Here is a 19,089-nt window from a genome sequence, read left to right on the forward strand (position 1 = left end):
AATTACATGCTATCTATTAATCACTGATAAGAAATATAGCTAAAGAGCTTCCTAGCAAATATTACAACGTAAATTTGGGAAGTTGAAGGAATATTGCGTAGAAATTTAGTGTTTCATACTATCATTCCATGATTGAAACAATGCATCAGCGTGTAGTGTTCTGCACTTCAATTAAACCTAGAAAAGTTGACATGAACAAGAACTTGTGGGAAGACACACGCTGATATTTGGAAAAGCTCTGAATATGAGTAATGTTTAGATCTAAGAATAAAAGAGAGTGACAAACGGTTACAGTCGGGAAAACTGAAAAGTAATATGTGCACATTAAGTTATTTACTAAAGTTAAGTAGACTCAACAAAGACAACAGGAAGCCCTTTCATCAAATAGCCATTTAATTTACAGTGGTCACTTCCAATATCTCCTCTATTTGGGACTTTACTTAATGTAACAATAACATAATAATTTCGCGTTCAGGAGTTTGGGTCCTTCATCACTACACAAGTTGTGTCAATTGAAATGCTGCTTCTGGCCAAAAGACCGAAGGGAAGATTTTCTTCCTGAGTGGATTCACTGGAACTTTGCTAGGCTTTGGTATAAGTGTGCTGCAGGTGTCTTCTCTGCATCTAACTCACCTGAACTACATTCCCACAGATTACATAGAAGTTACTACATAGAAGTTATATTGTATATCACTTTTGTTTCGATGATCTGGTTTATCTAGGGAATTATCTATCTCTGCACTGAAAATATTCCCAGAAAAAATAATCACTGGATTATATTTCAGCCACTGAAATGGGGTTATTGGAGAGTAGTGTACTTTTATCCTCAATGGAGTTTATATAGCAAGAATAACGTAATTGCATGCAAATAAAATTATCTTAATAAAATAACCTTTAATAACCAAATATTTTACAGCATGTAATATATAAAACTAAATATGTAAAACCTGTGTTTTAGGAATATAACATGAGGAAAATTATATCAGACTTGTGGATGTAAAACTGTGTTCTGAAACAATGCTAACCTCTCGGATTTTCTGAAAGCTCCTAAGGAATAAGAATATTTAAAAACAGCAAAATGTGGGAAGTCCGAATTATAGATTGTTATAATATAGTAAATTGAACAAAAATAGATATGTCATGGCAGTTACTTTTTATATATTTCCAGGCCTACAATTTGTTACCCATATCATTTAGACCTTCCCTTGATAACATATTACAGAAGGAATCAATTCACAATCTCAAATTTTTGGAAACACAATTTGTCAAAATATTTACTGATGTGTAATAGCTGTTAGCAGTTAATGTTATCTTTTATTATTCCTGTTTTTGCAACTAGAATCTGCTGATAAATACCAGAAAGAAATTTGGATAGGTCATTTTTACTGAACTCATGGCCCTTTCTCTATCTGCAATGACTTTTTGATCAAAGCCAGCTCTCTAGTAGTTTTAACCACTGTGACGTTTCTGGTGTTATAAAGGTTAGTTACAGAGAAGATTTTTAAATACTTTACCGCCCTTGGCTGAGAACCAACAGTCTTAGCCTCCTCAGTAGCTAGGATTAGAGGTTTCAGGCACCAACACTCAGCGATGAAATTTGTCACAAGAAAATCATAATGGAAATTGTTCAAGGAACAAAAAGCAAACTAACTTTGGGAACAGTAAGATTGAAAACAGTTCTTAGAAATCTGTTTTAAATGGAAGCAAAATTCCTAATACACATGTGTACTGATTCTCAACCACAAAAGTTAGACATATGAATATTTGCTTGTGTTCAAAACTATAACATGAATATCAGTGTCTTTTGTATTTAAAATTGCTTGAGAATGTACTTTTTTTTTACTTGTATTTTATTTTATTTGAGAACATACTGTACAGAGGGGCTACAATTACATGGGCAGGATAATGCATACATTTCTTACCAAGCATTGCAGCCACCTCCTTTGTTTACCCTTCACTTCCAATCCCCGCCTCCCCCCTCCACCCACCCAATTTTACCCCCCTCCTCCCACCCAATTATACCCCCTCCCTCCCCACAAAGACATTGTAAAGCTGGTTTTGACATGACATTTTGTACTTCTCATTGTTGCAACAGGTCCACCTGAATCCTTAAACGACTTGTTTGTCCCCATCTCCTCCACATGTTATACTGACATCAAATATAGTGAAAGCGGGGATTACACTATGGGGGAGGGACATACAAAGCAACAAAGAAATAATCTTATAAATGCGTTAGAAACACAAACATGAAAGAAACGAAAATATTAAAATACATATTTAAGGGTTCATTTTCCTAACATCACATTATCTGACCTTTTCCGCTTGACTCATACCTATACTAGATATTGCAAATAAGGGAAACCATGGGACCTATGCTTCTTTGGGCCTGGCTTACTTCACTTAATATAATTTTTTTCCAAGCCTTTCCATTTCCTAACAAATGGGGACATGTCATTCTTTCTGATGGAGGCATAGAATTCCATTGTGCATATATACCACATTTTCTTGATCCATTCATCTACTGAGGGGCATCTGGGTTGGTTCCATATCTTAGCTATGGTAAATAATGCTGCAATAAACATAGTTGTGCTGGTAGCTTCAGTGTGGTCTTGTTTGTAAACATTTGGGTAAATGCCCAAAAGTGGGATTGCTGGATCATAGGGGAGATCTATGTGAAGTCTTTTGAGGAACCTCCATACTGCTTTCCAAAGTGGTTGAATAAGTTTACATTCCCACCAACAATGAAGTAAGGTTCCTTCCTGTCCACATCCGCTCCAGCATCTGTTGTTGTTAGAGTTCTTGATTTTTGCTGTTCTAACTGGAGTGAGGTGATATCTCAATGTTGTTTTGATTTGCATTTCTTTTATGGCTAGGGATGTTGAACATTTCTTCATGTGTCTATTGGCCATCCTTCTTTCTTCTTCAGAGAAGCTTCTCTTTAAGTCTTTCGCCCACTTATTTATTGGGCAGTTGTTTCTTTGAGGATTTGTTGTTGGGTGGTTTAATTTTTTGAGTTCCAAGTATATTTTAGATATGAGACCCTTGTCCGTTGTATGGCTAGTAAAGATCTTCTCCCAATCCGTGGGCTTTCTATTGATCTTGCTAGCTATGTCATTTGCCCTGCAGAAGCTCTGCAATCTTATGCAATCCCATTTGTCCAACCTTTCTTTGATTTGTTGTGCTTCCGGGTCTCTATTCATAAAATTTCAGCCTGAGCCAAGGAGACCTAGGGTTTCTCCGATTCCATCCTGTAATGTTTTCAGAGTGTCTGCTTTGAGTTCAAGGTCTTTGATCCATTTGGAGTTGATTCTGGTGCAGGGTGATATAGAAGGATCTAGCTTTAGTTTTCTACATGTAGTTAACCAATTTTGCCAGCACCATTTACTGAAGAGGCTGCCTTTCTTCCATTCTATTGTTTTAGCTTCCTTATCGAAGATTAGATGGCTATAGGTCTGTAGGTTCATTTCTGGGTTTTCAATTCTATTCCATTGGTCCTGAGGTCTGTTCTTATGCCAATACCAGCTGTTTTGATTACTATGGCTTTATAGTAGAGTTTGAAATTTGGTATTGATATTCCTCCAGCAGTGTTCATTCCGTTGAGGCTTGTTTTTGCTATTCGGGGCCTTTTATATTTCCATATGAATTTTTGGATTGCCTCCTCTATTTCCTTGAAGAATGAGGGTGGAATTTTGATAGGTATCGCGTTGAATTTGTAGATAGCCTTGGGAAGTATTGCCATTTTCACTATGTTAATCTTGCCAATCCAGGAGCATGGGAGGTTTTGCCATTTTTTAAGTTCTGTGTTGATTTCCTTTTTCAAGATTTTAAAGTTTTCATCATAGAGGTCCTTCACTTCTTTGGTTAAGTTAATTCCTAGGTATTTTATTTTTTGTGGGGCTATTACAAATGGAGTTGCTTTCCTAATTTCAGCCACACTTTTCTCATTGTTGGCATACAGAAAAGCCATTGATTTTGGGGGGTTAATTTTATAACCTGCTACTTTGCCAAAGTTTTGAATCAGCTTGAGTAATTTGGGAGTGGATCCAAATTATAAGGGAATACTTCTCAAAACTTTATGCTAATAAGTTTGAGAACTTGACAGAAATGGACCTTTTCCTAGCAAATATTGACATGCCAAAACGAAACCAAGATGAGTTAAACCAGCTTAACAGGCCCATATCAAGCATTGAAATAGAAACAGCAATAAGAGACCTCCCAGCTAAGAAAAGTCCAGGACCAGATGGTTTTACAGCGGAATTTTACAAGGCCTTCAAAGCAGAGCTCACACCAATACTCCTCCAATTCTTCAATGAAATTGAAAGAGAAAGCTCACTACCGAACACATTCTATGAAGCCATCATAGCCCTCATCCCAAAACCAGGCAGGGACTCATCAAAGAAAGAGAACTATAGACCCATTTCTTTGATGAACATTGATGCAAAACTTCTCAACAAAATTTTGGCCAATCGACTTCAGCAATTCATCCAAAAATTCATACACCATGATCAAACAGGATTCATTTCAGGAATGCAAAGCTGGTTCAATATATGCAAATCAATTAATATTATTCATCACATCAACAGGAGCAAGAATAAGAACCACATGGTTATCTCAAGAGATGCAGAAAAAGCATTTGACAAGATCCAACACCCCTTTATGATGAAGGTTCTGGTAAAATTAGGAATCCATGGAACATTCCTCAATACAATAAAGGCTGTATATGACAAACCTACAGCCAGCATTATACTCAATGGTGAAAAACTAAAGCCATTTCCTCTTAACTCAGGAACGAGACAAGGATGCCCACTCTCTCCACTTCTCTTCAAACTAGTATTAGAATGCCTAGCTACAGCAATAAGACAAGATGCAGACATAAAGGGGATCCAAATAGGGAAAGAAGAAATAAAACTCTCCCTCTTTGCAGATTAGCGTTATTTTTGTTTCTACGATATGTTATTCCTCCTATGGTATATTTCTGTTAAAACTACATTTGATTTGGGTATGCATTTTCTATATAAATGGTTCTAATTTGTGAGGGGAAGTAGAAAAACAAAATCATGAAACAAGAACAAAATATGACCCATTTGAATAATGATAGTCACAGGCCACTCTGTTCGAATTGAACGTTACCTCATTGGGATGGAGGAGAAGTAGATGGAGGAGGAAAATGTTAGTGGGAAAAAGCAAAGGATGGGGGTAACATTGCTCCACAAGAAATGTAACCATTATGGACATAATTGTAACTCCTCTGTACAGCATCTTTTCAAGAAAAGACCCATTACTTAACGTGCCTAGGATTTTGGGTGAAGAAAGATAACTGAGGAAAAGACTGTTTCCTAAATTCTAAATGTAAGTGGACCCATCACAATATTTATGTTTGTCTTGGAATAATATGTTTCATTTCACTTCTTATTCCTGTAGAATAAATAAAAATATAAGGAAAGTATATTGGTATCTGGTCCCTTATACAAATTTCAGATCAACTTCTGTGTTCTAAACAAAAGAATGGATAGGAAAAAATTATGAGTGTATTAAACTTCCTGATTTTGCAACGTATTGCCAAGACAAGAGATTCTAAACCTTCACAATATTTGCTGTAACTAGGCATTCAAATGTTAGGTTGAAGAGGAGTTGGGAGGATGGACATCCTTGCCTTGCTCCTTTGTTTAGAGGAAATGGCTTTAAGTTTTTGATATTAAGTATGATGCTGGCTGTATGTTTGTCATATACAGCCCTTATTATATTGAGGAATGTTCCATGGATTCCTAATTTTTCCAGAGTCGTCTTCATGAAGGGATGTTGGATCTTGTCAAATGCTTTTTCTGCATATACTATCCATGTGGCTCTTATCATTCTTATCCTTGCTCTTTTAGATGTGATCAATTATATTAATAGTTTTGCATATATTGAATCATCTTTGCACGCCTGATATGAATCCTGTTTGATCGTGGTATATGATTCTTTTGATGGGTTATTGAAGTCGATTAGCTAAGATTTTGTTGAAGTTTTGTATCAATATTCATCAAAGAAATGGTTCTACAGTTCTCTGCTTTAGGAGTAAGCATTCTTCATTTGTCATCTAATCTACAGAACAACTCTGTGACTTCTTCCCACTGCCTGTCGCAGGGAAAAAATAGATTCTTGCAGGGGTACATGCAATATCAGCCAACATTTAGTAGTTTTGGCGTTCAATGTGCACTTTTTGAAGATCCCATATTTTGTAGAGAGAATCTGATTTATCAGACAAGAATATATGTATCATTTAAAATTTTCTGCTATATTTCTAAAGTGTTGAAGAAAGATTAATCTGTAACTTTGGATAGTAATTCAAGTCCAGTTCTCAAAACCATATCCAATGAATGTAAGTTTTCAATTTGTGTGTAAATTGCCCCTCATATTTATGTACCCCCATCACCATTTTATCTTTCATTTGGTATTCTTGTTCTACAACATTCCTATTGCTAAATGGAATAGGCTTTGAAGCATATTTTAGTAAGATCTCCCATTCCAAAAATATGTATTAATGGTTAGGATGCCTATGTAATCAACAGACTTGAAATATTTGACTACAGAAGAGGAATTTTCACATGTGAGAATATTACTTACTCTTATGATAGATGTGAAAATGTGAGGGTTTCTGATTTGGGGCATATTTGAGCATCAGGATCTCTCCTGGTTTGCAATTAAAAATGATTACTAGGATTCCTACAGAAATATTTGAACAAAAACATTTCAACATTAATTTATTAATGTTGACTTGGAACCTGGTGACTTAGGGAAACCTATGTCTTTTCTATGCTTTCTGGAATGTCAAGAGAACAGAACTCTTTCCATATGGGTGTATATGTAGTACAAATCCAGTGACTTAATTACCTACATGTAAATTATCAGAATTGAGAAAAGAGTACGTATCAATATTCTTTTTTTTAAAAAAGAGACTTGTTAAGGTGATGTACAGAGGGACTAGAGTTATATATGTAAGGCAGTGAATGAGTACCTTTCTCATCATATGTTCTTACTCACTCTTTATTTTTCCCACACTGTTCTTTAGTGTAAAATCCCCATCCTTTCCCACCTGGTGTAATGTTTGTTTCCAACCCGTTATTTTTATTGTGATTGTTCTTATTTGGTTCACCCTCTCTTCTTTGTCTCAGATTTTGATATTCCTCTGCTGGTTCCTAATTCTGATTAACTTAAACGTAATACACAGTGTACCAAAATCAAATACATTGATGACATTGCATAATACCTATGAAGATAAAGAAAAAATGCAAGTAAAAATATCCCCACAGAGTACTTTAAAAAAATTAAAGTATCAAGAAAGAGAAACCAATTAAATTTGGATCTCCATTTTGCTTAGCCTAATCATCTATGGTTTTATGTATTATTACCATTAAGCTATTGTGATCATCTTCTAGGACTAAAATGTACATGTACCATATTTTACAAATAAGAGAAACCATGGAGCCTATATTTGTTTGGGTCTGGACCCATTCAATTCATTCAATTCATTTTTTAAAACTCGTTCCATTTATTTACAAACGAGACTATGAGATTCTTTATAATGGAAAATGGAATTCCATTGTGTATATATGCCACATTTTCTTGATTCGTTTATCCACTCTCAGCATCTGGGGTGGTTCCTTGTTTTCTGTATGGTAAATAATGTTGCAGTGAACATGACTTTGCCATTCTAATGGAATGCAGTGGAATTTCAATATTGACTTCATTTGCCTTGATTTTATTGCCAAAGATGTTGAGCATTCTTTCACAGATCCTTTGTCATTCTCATTTCCTCATGACTGAAGTCTTTCTTTAAATATTTAGACTTCTTAGCATAGAGTGTCTTTATCATTAGGATTTCTTTTTGGGGGGGAGATCTGACTGGTTGAATTTTCATTATATTTCAGCTCTAAGATCCTTTTCTATTTCTTGGCTTGTGCAGAACTTCCCCCTGTTTTCTGGCTTTCTATTTACCTTTTTAGCTATGTCTGTGATCATGAAGAAGTTCTGCAGCTTCAAGCAACACCGTTTGTCTAAGCTTTCTTTGACTTAATGTATTTATGCATAAGAAAGTTACAAACTGTCCTAATGAGACTTTATTACTCTATTCATTCCATTCACATTATTTTCTACTACCACGAGGTTTTTGATTCATTTGGAATTTGTTCTGATGCAGGGTGATGTATAAAGTAATTTTTAAGTATTTATAGGCATTTAACCAGTATTACAAAAACTATTTATTGAATTGTTTTCATGTTTCTGCATTTATCCTGCTTCAATTTCAACTTACTTAGTGAAGGATCATAATTTTTTCTTTAGAAGTATATTTAAAATATAGGTGCCTGGTTTATTTTCTTGTATTATTTGGTATATGTCAACTTTCATCCTAGAAGAGAACTGGAAGAGCTTAATTGCTATGTACATATAAACAAGAAGATTGGGGTAAGCAAAATGAACTCCAAAATACCAAGAAACAAATGGTTTATCATTGTTTATGTTTTCTGTTAATATGCTATGAAAAACAATTTATTTTTATTTTTTAACCGTCATTTTTTATAGGTTTTCTCCATATAGTTGAATTTTGTAGCCTGTGGATTGTATCAACTTTAATATTAATATGGCAAGGAAGTAGGACAAGAACATTTTGAGATGGAGGACAAAGGATGAACCAATTCCACAATATTCCTCACAAGACAACGTTTTGGAAATGTTATTTACAACTGATATAGAATGAAGTTTAAGAAAAATGAGGGATAGGATAACATATGACAATGAAATGATTCACTGCCTTGCATACATAATTATAATCACCTTGTACTTCAACTTGGCAAGTTGAATTGAAGAGTATCCATACACTTATTTTAATTTTTATAAGTATACAAATGGATATACCCTATACCCGTAGATTGGTTTGTTGTCTATACACAGACATGTGTTGATGGATCTGTTCTCTTCACATCAGGACTAGACTAGAATAGGAACAGGTTTCCCTGAGTCTACAAGTTCCAAATTATGCCTCACAAGTAAATGTTAATTTCATTCCTGCTCACTATTTCTTCAGGAAAACCAACAAACAGTGGAAATTACACACTAGGTGCACAAATTTGCCCATAAACAGAAACTATCCCATTTCACACCGATAATAATTATGATCCACATTCTCATCTTTAACTTCCTCGTCTGTACCCAAATAAAATTCAACTGAAATGATTTAGGAGGAATACTACTAACAATTATTGACAAATGTATTATGCTAAAATCTACCTCAGGAATGTTGTAAACCACAGTGCCAAATCATGCATGAATATGCGGGCCATATATGGGGCAAATTACACACAAGTTGAAAATGAATATAGTCATCAAATATGTTTCCATGAAAGAGTTATTGTTATACTCGACAGTTACAGTCTAATCTTCTTGAAACATTTTAGAAATATATTGATAAATTACCAAAAGATGCATATCCTCCTGTCAGAAAAAATTAACATTTTCTGCATAAAATCATGTTTTTTTCACAAAATGCATTATCCCCCTAAAAAGAATACGTTTTGATTGATACTTTGTGTACACAAACAAGAACCTGGTTTTTCCCTGCCACAGGTTTTGGAAAGAGCTACCAGAATCCTTGTTCAGATGAAATGATACATGGAAATTATTTAGATGGATGGGAAACTTCTATAGTAAGAAATATACTTCAGAGTGTTGGTTGAAGAATCCCGTTGAAATTTTCATGGGCTATCAGTATGGAATAGATAATTGTCATAAGTTTGTATATAAGATCTAATATCATTACATTTTGTTATGTGTTTATTAATCTCTACAACTATAACAATATATGTAATGGAAGGTGATATAAAGAAGTTTGAAGACAGTAAAAACAATGAAGTATTTATTTTCTTTCGGGAAAAAAAGGAAATTTGGACTTTATGATTGAAGTTTCCATAATCCAACCTTAATATGTGTATGTGGAAACTGAAATGATGAATTCAAATAAACATAACAAATGGGTTTATTTCTGGGTTCAAGGTATTAGTGAATAGTTTGAAGAAATCAAAATGAATTAATTTGGTTGAGTAACTGTCACTATATATATTATATATACACATATATATATAATATACATATGACATAGCTAAAACAATGAGAAATTGTTTGAACACATGGTTTGTTAACAATGATTCCTGCTAAGAAATTACAGAAAACAATATTATTTTACTTTCTGAGGAAAAGACTAGTATATATATTTCTGAATTGTGCTTATGAACAAGAACTTCACTAGTAGTTTTAGAAATATTCATCAACTATTTCAAGCCAGAAAACTTATGAGTCCATAAGTAAGAAATATTAGAATAAGGGAACGGGATTAGTAATACGATGGAGTCACACTAAATGTTCTAATAACAAAAGAAGTTGAGAGAGTTCCAGGAAGATGGTGGATGAGAAGCTGGAGCCTAAATAAGCTCTCACATAGAAAGTAGTTTTAGTGCTCTAGTGAACAGTCCTAAGCCAGATAATCACACCAAGTGTGCCATCATAGTACAGAGAGTTAGGCCAGAGAGAGAAAATCCAGGCAAGGAGACAGATGTGAGCATTTGCTCGCAGCATTGGCTGTGGCGGTGGGGGCTGAAGTCTTAGCCACAATACCTGCAACACTGAGTCCAGACAAAGGTGCCAGACACAGCGGGTGAGCAGATTCTACCCAACATCAGCAAGAACTGACAAGGAGCAGACATCTTCATCCTACAGATCACAGACCAGAGATGACTCAGTAGAAACCTGGTGAGTAGAAGCATTATATCCTCACTCCTTCTCAGGGAGCAGAGAATGGAAGGCCACCACTCCACCCCCAACTACCAGAGATCTCCATCTTTGATACTGACAAATGCCTGGATGAGCAGTTGGCTCCAACTCAGGCCTTGTAAGAAAAAAAAAGAGTCATTTAGCAGGTCACAGGAACCTAACCTGTGCTGCCAGGCTCAGCTCCACCCAGGGAAAAGTCACTGAGTCCAGGCCGAGCAAGCTCTACCAGCTCCAGGAATAGTTTGCTTCACTGGGTAAACAGAGACAGAGGCTGCCTCTCCCTACAGCAGCCTTGACATTCAATTGAAATTCAACAAACATAACCCTGAGAATGGCTCCAAGCTGGGCTCTGTGAGTGTCTTCGAAGCTAGCCCCTCAGGGAAAAGCCACAGTTTGCTGAAAGGCCTCGACCCTACCCAAAACCTAGCCTCATCACAGCATCTCCAAACTAAAGGAAACAGCCATCTCCCTATTTTGTGATACTCAAAGCAGATCTCCCTCCCATTGAACTAGCCTTGGAGGAGGTTCACAAAATCCTGGGAAAAGCAGAACATTTTTCTGCCTGCACAAATAAATTGACTTAAGAAACCAACCAAAACACAGGAAAATCAAACACCAGAAGCAGATCAGACTTCAACAAGAGACTGGTTACAGACACAAAAAAATTGAAGAATTCTTTTTTTGTACCTTTCATTTAAAATTTTTTTTAACTTAAAAAATTTTTTTTCTATAAACTTTTTTTCCTTCCTCTTATAATTTTTTTTTTTTGGTCTAGCCGTGTGGCCTGAACACTGGGTCTGGGCTCTGTCCTTCAGCTCTTCAGCTCAAGGCTAGCACTCTATCACTTGAGCCACAGCACCACTTCTGTTTTTTTTTTCTGCTTATGTGGTGCTGAGGAATTGAACCCAGCACCTAAAGCTTGCAAGGCAAGCGCTCTACCTCTGAGCCACCTTCCCGGCCCCTTCTTATAATTTTTATTTTTAGGGTATATATGTGTGTGTGTGTGTGTGTGTGTGTGTTTTCCCCTTTTTTTTTGATTTTGATTTTTTGGTATAGCTTTACTGATGTTTTGATCCCCCCCCTTTTTTTTTTTTTCTTCCTTACTCTTTTCACTTTCTTCTCTATTGTTCTTCTTCTATGAATTAATGGCTGTTCTACTCATTCTCAGATATACCTTAGTGGATTATTAGGCCTTATCCTCAATTATGTACACATTTAATCCAGATATTTATTACTCAATTCAAAACATCCTAGACTTAAATTATTTAATACCAGTACTACATCTTTATACCTATATCATATTTTAAGCTTTTTTATTTTTAAGTTTTTCACATCTCCTCTCTCCCTCCCCTTCTCTTATCCTATCCCCTTTATTCTCTGAATATTACTTCTTTAAATTTGCATAATTTTTAGTGTTTATCTTTGTAATTTATAATTTTTATTTTTCTTTTTTATCTTATCTGTTTTTTCTTTCTCTTTCTGATTTTTCTCTCTATCTCTACTATCATTCTATCTAACCTATTTCCCGCTTTGAGATTAGGACTTAGTTCAGATAACTCTCCCTCTACCTTTCCACATCCCTTTATGCCTAATTTTACCCACATCTCTCCCTAAACCTACTAATTTCTGGTTTGCCAAACTCTTCTTTGCAGTTGGTAGCCCATTAATACATTGTTGTATAGATATAACTGTTGAACTAGATTGTATCTGCAGACTTTTGACTGTGCAACAACAGACTTGATTGATGCTTGCCTTAAGATAGTATTCTAGCACAAAACTTGTGTTACTTTCATCCCAAATGGGCATAACAAGACTGAAAAACACACAAAGAAGGCAAGTCTTGGTATCTCAACTCCCAATCATGATAATCAGTGGAGATAACAGATAATGAATAATCCAGAGGAGAGTTCCCAAAAAGCTCTTCAAATATTTTGTGTAAACATAGTAAATGAAAAGATTGAAAACTTGCAAAGGACTCTGTGTGAGTGTGATGGGGAGAGAGAGGAGGCAAACCAAAGATCAATACAGGGAAACTACTAAAAATTGATACAGGAATTGCAGGAGCCAGCTGAGAACAAACAGAAAGTCAGGACTGGTGTGAGCAAGCTGAGAACAGATAAAGAGAAAGTCAGGAATGGCGTGAGCAGGTTGAGAACACTCAAAGAGAACTACAAGAATTGCCTGAAAATGACGAAGCTAATCAAAGAGTAATACAGGAATTGAGAGAGCATGATGAGAACAAAGATGACTAAAGGCATTCATGGAAAACATAAACAGAGACCTGAAAGAAGACAGAGAGACCACAAAGGAAATGCTGAATGGAACCCAACAGAAGGTATGAATCCAAGTTAACCATAACCAGTCAACTAAGTGATTTGAGAATAAACACTGAACACCAAATTATGGAAGTAAACAATTTCATACAAGATCTAAAACAAAGCTCCAACAAACAATTGGAAACCATCAAAGCTGACCAACTAGAAGGAAAAGAAATAAATAACAAAGTAGAAAGTCTTGACAGAAGGTTAGACCATGCAGAAGATCAAATCTCAGGGATTGAAGACAGCCTAGATATTATAAAGAAAGAACACACAACCATCCAAGACAAACCCAAGAAATATGATAAATCTATTCAATGCTTGGCAGACACCATCAGAAGGCCTAAAGTGAGAATAAATGGTGTAGAGGAGCACCTAGAGAAAAAAGTTAATGGTCTAGGAAATTTGTTTAACAGGATCCTAGTAGAGAACTTCCCAAACATTAAAAAGATAGTCCTATTCAGCTACAACATGCTTTTAGAACTCCAACTAGACCGGACCAGAACAGAACATCCCACCGTCGTATTATAATGTGCACAGGATCAATTCATACCAAGGAAAAGAACCTGAAAGCTGTCAAGGAGAAAAAAATCAATCATCTATAAAGGGAAACTAATTAGAATCACCTCATATTTCTCAGCAGAGACAATCAAAGCATGAAGAGCCTAGAATGATGTATATCATGCCTTAGGACAAACAACTAGCAACCAAGAATACTGAACCCAGTTAAACGCTCCTTCATAACCGAAGGTCAATTAAAAAACTTCCATAGAAAAGAAAAATTGAAAGGATATATCTCAACAAAATCAGCTCTACAAAAGATATTTAAAGCTGTCCTACACATAGAAAACCAACAAGATGAAAATAAAGGCCAAGAAACCACACCCAAACTGAGAATCCAAGAACCATAGAAAGAACCCAGTTGCCTCAGCCCACAAGAAGGTGGATAAAATGGCAGGAACTCCGAAATACCTCTCAGTCCTCTCTCTCACCATTAACAGACTTAACTCTCCAATTAAGAGAAATAGACTTTCTCCTTGGATTAAAAAGCAAGATCCATCTCTCTGCTGCCTTCAGGAGTCACACGTTCCAATGAAAACAAACGTTTTGAAAATGAAAGGCTGGAACAAGGGCCTGTGAAGGTGATTCAGTGGTAGAATGCTTGCCTTGCATGCATGAGGCCCTGGATTTGATTCCTCAGCACCACATAAGCAAAAAGTAAAAAAAGCAGAAGTTGTGCTCTGGCTCAAGTGGCAGAGTGTTAGCCTTGAGCTGAAGAGCTGAGGGACAGCATCCAGGCCCAGAGTTCAGGGCCCACCACCAGACCAACTCCCCCCCCCCAAAAAAAAAAAAGAAAGGATGGAGTAAAAGTAAATTGTCCCCATAAACAGATGGGAGTTGCAATCCTAATATCAGATAATATAGACTTCTAACTAAAATTAGTGAGAAGAGATAAACAATGTGGCTACATATTAATTAAGGAATATATTGTTCAGGAGAATATTACAATTCTCAATATCTATTTGCCAAACAATGGAGTACTCAAATTTACCAAGAAACACTACTTTCCCTCAAATCTCAAATAGATCCAATGACATTAATTGTTGTGGACTTTAACACACCAATTTCTGTGCTAGATAGTTTTGCTCAGCAAAACTCAACAGAGAAACCGCAGATCTAATCGACTGCATAGATCAACTAGATTTAACAGATATCTACCCAATATTTCACCCAGCAGCATGAGAATACAGGTTTTTCTCAGCATCACATGGAACATTTTCCAAAATAGACCATATTTTAGGGCACAAAGCATACTATTCCAAATTCAGAAGCATTGAAATTATACCTTGCATTCTCTCAGGCCACAAGGGAATAAAATTAGAACTGAACACCAAAAGCCACCAAAGAACATCCTGGAAAAAATGAGCAACACAATATTGAATCACCAGTGGGTCATGGAAGAAATTATGAAGGAAATTCAAATGTTCATGTTATTCAACAAAAATGAACACACAAATTACCAGTTCCCCTGGGACACAACAAAGGCACTACTCAGAGGCAAGTTTATTGCTCTGAGTTCCTACATCAACAAATTGGAGAGATCTGAAACCAACAATTTAATGAGACAGCCGAACCTCCTTGAAAAACACCAGCAAGATAAACCCCACTCCAGTAGATGGAAACAAATAATTAAGATTGAATCACAATTAAATGAAGTAGAATCAAAAAAAAATCTAGAATCAACAAAACAAAGAGTTGATTCTTTGAAAAAATTGAAAAAAATTTACAAACGCTTTGTAAATCTTATCAGAATAAGAAGAAACACATCCAAATAAACTCAGAGATGAGAATGGAAATATCACCACAGAAACAACCAAGATTCAGAACATTATAAGGGAATTTTTCTCAAACCTTTATGCTAATAAGTTTGAGAACTTCAAAGAAATGGACCTTTTCCTAGTAAATATCAACATCCACAAACTAAACCAAGATGAATGAAACCATCTTAACAGGCCCATATCAAGCACTGAAATAGAAACAGCAATAAGAGCCCTTCCATCTAAAAAAATCCCAGGACCAGATGGATTTTCAGAGGAATGCTACAAAGCCTTCAAATAGAGCTCAAACCAATACTGCTTCAACTCTTCAATGAAATTGAAGGATAAATTTCACTATGGAATTCATTCTATGAAGAAATCAAAACCCTCATCCCAAAACCAGGTGGGGACTCATCAAAGAAAGAGAACTATAGACCAATTTCTTTGATGAACATTAATACAAAACTTCTCAACAAAATTTTGGCCAATCGACTTTAACTGTTCATCCAAAAAATCATACACCTTGACCACAGAGGATTCATATCAGGGATGCCAATCTGGTTCAATATATGCAAAAAAATTAATATAATTTGTCACATCATCAAGAGCAAAGATAAGAACCACAAATTCCAACACCCCTATATGATGAAAGTTCTGGAAAAATTAGGAATCCATGGAACCTTCCTCAATACAATAAAGGCTGCATATGGCAAACCTACAGCCACTATTATATTCAATTTTAAAAAACTAAAGCCATTTCCTCTAAAGTCAGGAACCAGAAAAGAATGCCCTTCTCTCCACTGCTCTTCAATCTAGTATTAGAATGCCTAGCTACATCAATAAGACAAGGTGCAAATATAAAGGGGATCCAAATAGGGAAAGAAGAAATAAAACACTCCCTTTTCGCAGATGACATGATCTTGTATTTAAAGAACCCCATGGACTCTGCTACCCAATTACTCAAGGAGATTCAAAACTTTGGCAAAGTAGAAGGGTATAAAATTAACCTTCAAAAATAAATGGCTTTTCTATATGCCAACAATGAGAAAGGTGTGGCTGAAATTAGGATTGCAACTCCATTCGTAATAGCCCCTCAAAAAATAAAATACCTAGGAATTAACTTAACCAAAGAAGTGAAGGACGTCTATGATGAAAACGTTAAAAACTTGAAAAAGGAAATCAAAACAGAACTTAGAAAGTGGCAAAAACTCCCATGCTCCTGGATTGACTCCCATGCTCCTGGATTGGAAAGATCAACATCTTGAAAATGGCAATACTTCCCAAGGCCATCTACAAATTCAATGATATACCTATCAATTTTGCAACCTCATTCTTCAAGGAAATAGAAAAGGCAATCCAAAAATTCACATGGAACAATAAAAGTCCCTGAATAGCAAAAACGCTCTGCAACAGAAAGAACAGTGCTGGAGGAATATCAATACCAAATTTCAAACTTTACTACAAAGCCATAGTAATCAAAACAGATTGGTACTGGCACAAGAACAGACCTTAGTACCAATGGAATAGAATTGAAACTCTGAAATGAACCCACAGACCTATAGCCATCTAATATTCGATAAGGTAGCTAAAAAATAGGATTGAAGAAAGAGAGCCTTTTCAGTAATTGGTGCTTGCAAAATTGGTTAACTACTTGTACAAAACTAAAGTTAGATCCTTATCTATCACCCTGCACCAGAATCAACTCCAAATGTATCATAGACCTCTGAGTCAAAGCAGACAATCTGAAAACATTACACGAGGGAATAGGAGAAACCCTAGGTCTCCTTGTCACGTGCCGAAATTTTCTTAATAGTGACCCACAGACACTAGAAATCAAAGAGAGTTTAGGCAAATGGGATTTCATGAAATTTCAGAGCTTCTCCATGGCTAGGACATAGCTAGCAAGATCAATGGAAAGCCCACAAATTGGTAGAAGATCTTCACTAGCTATAATACAGACAGGGGTCTCATATCTAAAATGTACCTGGATCTCAAAAATTAAATCCCCCAACAACAAATCTTCAAAGAAACAACTTCCCAATAAATAATTGGGCTAAAGCCTTAAAGAGAAAGTTCTCTGAAGAAGAAAGAAGGATGGCCAATAGACCCATGAAGAAAAGTTCAACCTTCCTAGCCATAAAAGAAATGCAAATCAAAACAACATTGAGACACCACCTCACCCCAGTTAGAATGGCAAAAATCAAGGGAATGTGGAAAGACGGGAACCTTACTGCATTGTTGTTTGGAATTCAACCACTTTGGAAAGCAGTATGGAGGTTCCTCAAAAGACACCACATAGAGCCCTATGGCCCAGCAATATCACTTATGGGCATTTACACAAATGTTCACAAAGAAGTCCACACTAAAGCTAACAGCACGTCTACGTTTATTGCAGCATTATTTACCATAGCTAAGATATGGGACCAACCCACATGCCCCTCAGTAGATGAATGGATCAAGAAAATGTAGTATATATACACAATGGAATTCTCTGCCTCCATCAGAAACAATCGCATTGCCCCATTTGTTAGGAAATGGAAAGACTTGGAAAAAATTATATTAAATGAAGTAATCCAGGCCCAAAGAAATATAGATCCCATGGTTTCCCTTATTTACAATAAGTAACATATGTCTGAGACAAGGAGAAACGGTCAGATAAGATGATGTTAGGGAAATGAATCCCAAGATATGTATTCAAATTTTTTTTCTTTCATAAGATTGTTTCTAACACAGTTATAAGATTATTTCCTTGTTGCTTTGTATGTCCCTCCTCCATGGTATAACCCCTGCTTTCACTGTGTTTGATGTCAGTATAATTTGTGGAGGGGAAAGGAAAAAACAAATCGTTTAAATAGGGATACAAGTGGACCCATTGCAACAATAAGATATACAAACCATTATGTCCAAAAAGAACTTTACAACCTTGGTGCGCTGGGCGAGGAGGGGGGAAGAGTACAGGGCAGCGAGTGAGGAGAGGATAGAAAGGGATGGGAAGGGGAAACAAAGGAGGTGGCTACAATGCTTGATAACAAATGTACTCATTATCTTGCTCAAGAACTAATTGTAACCCCTCTGTACAGTAGTTTCACAAAAAAAGTTAAGTAATAATATCACTGCATTAAACACTACTCTGAATTTCAAAGAGAAAATACAAGACAGTACAAGTAGGGAGTGAATAAAATCTAACTGGGTCTTATGTAGATGAAAGTAATTCAGAGATTTTGGAAATGCCAGAAATACCAGTGATCAAAATTGCATTATATTCCTGTGTTCAGTTTGCGTTGTTGTTCGCTGGACTTGAACTCTGGGTTTGGGCACAGTCCCTGAGCTCTTCAGAGCTCTAATGCTCTACAGTGCTACTTCCATTTATGAGGTGATTAATTGAGTGTGACAATGGGTCCTGTTTGGCTGCCTTGTAACCTATTTCTCAGATCTCAGCCTCCTACATTTTCCTAAGCAACATTTGCCAGTCTTCCTTGTTCTGTTATCTAGAGTGTGTTGATGCGGTTTCTGCTTGTTTTATCACAATATTCATGCACATTGCAGGTCCACGAGTAACCACGATTTTCCTAAAGGATAATGCTCTATTGTTTTGATTTTGAGGGGATTAATTCCAGAAATGGATCTGAGAAAACTCCTTGATTTTATTA

This window comes from Dipodomys merriami, unplaced genomic scaffold, assembly GCF_024711535.1.
Source record: "Dipodomys merriami isolate MVZ:Mamm:240054 unplaced genomic scaffold, mDipMer1.0.p SCAF_18, whole genome shotgun sequence".
Lineage (NCBI taxonomy): Eukaryota > Metazoa > Chordata > Mammalia > Rodentia > Heteromyidae > Dipodomys > Dipodomys merriami.